At 44.6% G+C, this 2,500-nt stretch overlaps 1 protein-coding gene across 1 annotated transcript in view; it reads right to left on the bottom strand.

The window, feature by feature from the left end:
* prkcda (protein kinase C, delta a) overlaps window positions 1–2,500 on the bottom strand; it is a 16,095-nt gene that overhangs the window by 11,775 nt on the left and 1,820 nt on the right. The gene's annotated exons all lie outside the window — the stretch shown is intronic.

Genomic DNA, 2,500 nt, shown 5'->3' with positions numbered 1-2,500 from the left:
CCAAGTAGCTTGCAAGATACTGGTCTGTGTGAGCTGCTATTGCTTAGCTGTGTGGACGAAAACGGTTCCACTTGCTTTACTGTGAAGTATTCAGATGTGTGTGTACAGTGTGTATGTGTGTGTGTGTGTGCGCGAGTGCATGCATGCATGAGTGCATACGTGTGTGTACAGGCAATCCCATGAGTCACTTAAACAAACTTAACTCTTAAGCGCAGCTACTCCTGTGACAGTGAGCTTAGCATCAGTGACACAACTAACAGGTGAGAAACAACGCCTAGAGTATGGCTTCACCACAATGGCTCTCCCCCATTCCCTACAAACATAATGCAGACTCTCCCCCATTCCCTACAAACATAATGCAGACTCTCCCCCATTCCCTACAAACATAATGCAGACTCTCCCCCATTCCCTACAAACATAATGCAGGCTCTCCCCCATTCCCTACAAACATAATGCAGGCTCTCCCCCATTCCCTACAAACATAATGCAGACTCTCCCCCATTCCCTACAAACATAATGCAGACTCTCCCCCATTCCCTACAAGACCAGCATCTGACTGTAACCCAACTAAAACCCCTGCTGCACCAATAGCCTTTCTTCAACTCTGAAGGTTTAAGATACCATAATCCTAATCCAGGTTTAGGTGTTTTGCCAGTGATCAAGTGATGAAGCGTGTGTGAGTGGTGTGGTGGTGTGTGTGTGTGTGTGTGTGTGTTTGTGTGTGTTGTCTCTAAATACTGAGCTGTTGAAAAAGTGTGTAACCTTGCTGAGTAGTACAATGAGAGGCCATCTCTGCCCAGTTTCTGTGTGCACAGTGCTGGTGGAGAGTTTGTGGTGTATGACCTCATGTGTTGGCCAGACACTGTGGTTAAAGACACCCGGACACAACCACGAGTTCAGCTGAATACATGATTGTTTATTTCCTGTTAAGTCCTTTCTGTTATTTCTGAACCCCTATCTCTAAATACAGCCATGTACAGTATGCCAGTTTCATAAGCCATCTGTTTGACACATGTTTAATTCTATGTTATTCTACAATGTGAGTTGTTGTCACAATCCTGTTTGACTGTAGCTGCTGCAGTGAGTGGAAGTATTTCCCTGCGTTCCTGAGACGGAGCGAGCCTTAACATGTCCAAAGTCTAACAGGAACCACGCTTGAGGACGCAGGCTCCTCAATCTGTCTGAGTGTTGTCGTTGTTGTTGTTGCTGTTGTTCAAGAGCTCTGATACCATCATGACACATATGAACATATGTACACATCGACAACACTAACGGTTGGAAACAAAACAATGACATGACGGGAAGACAAGCAGGAAAAAGAGAGAGAGAGAGAGAGAGAGAGAGAGAGAGAGAGAGAGAGAGAGAGAGAGAGAGAGAGAGAGACAGAGAGACAGAGAGAGAGAGAGAGAGAGAGAGAGAGAGAATGAAGAACAGGGGGGGTGTTATATATAATACATGAGATATTATTGTATTGGTCAAAGACTACAGTAGACGTGCTGGACTACGGCAGGGTTACAGTACAATTACGGTGAGACTATTAATGGTACTAAAGTTGGTACTAGGTTCTATGGTACCTTGTCATAACACATAACTGTCAACAGTGATCATTTAACTTGAGGGAGAGGGAGAGGGAGAGGGAGAGGGGGAGGGAAAGTGAGGGGGGAATGCATTTCCAGTACACCCTGCATGGAAAGTTCTAGTTCTGCTGTAGGTCTGTCCAAAGTTCTGTCACTCTCCACCCTTTTAGTTTCTCTCTCTCAGCCTGACTTCTTCAAAGGCAGAGCTCATGTCTGGAAAAATGCCCAGGTCAGACTGAAGAGGTGTGTTGGTAGCATATGGCCAGGTGGGTTTACAATGCTGTGACTGATTCTATTCAAAACGCTCAACCCACTCGCTCTCACTAAATAAACATCAACACAACAAACAGGCAATCAAACATGCTGAGTCTCTGACCCCACAGGGTGTGTGTGTGTGTGTGTGTGTGTGTGTGTGTGTGTGTGTGTGTGTGTGTGTGTGTGTGTGTGTGTGTGTTCATGGTCCAATTCATGAATTTGCTCATAAAGTAGAGAATTGACCATGAAAAGAATTTCTAGAATTTAGTAAAAAAAATAAAAATAATAATAATAATAATAATAATAATGTTTGAGGGGAAGAGAGAGAGAAAGACAGAGACAGAGAGACAGATACAGAGACAGAGAGAGACAGAGAGAGACAGAGAGAGAGAGACAGATACAGAGACAGAGAGAGACAGAGAGAGACAGAGAGAGAGAGAGAGACACAGAGAGAGAGAGACAGAAAGAGAGAGAGAGAAAGACAGAGAGAGAGAGAGACAGAAAGAGAGAGAGAGAGGAGAGGTGGCATTTCTCTACTCAAACCACTCTCCCCACATGCTGAAAGTTCAGAGCTCAGATTTAGTAATGCAGCTCATCACATGGAAGTGCATCGTCATTTCATCATCATCCTGTGGACATGAAACACCACAAACACCACAACTACTGCA

The sequence above is a fragment of the Argentina silus genome, assembly GCF_951799395.1.
Source record: "Argentina silus genome assembly, chromosome: 4".
In the NCBI taxonomy this organism is placed as follows: Eukaryota; Metazoa; Chordata; class Actinopteri; order Argentiniformes; family Argentinidae; genus Argentina; species Argentina silus.
This window is presented reverse-complemented; position numbering and strand designations above follow the sequence as displayed.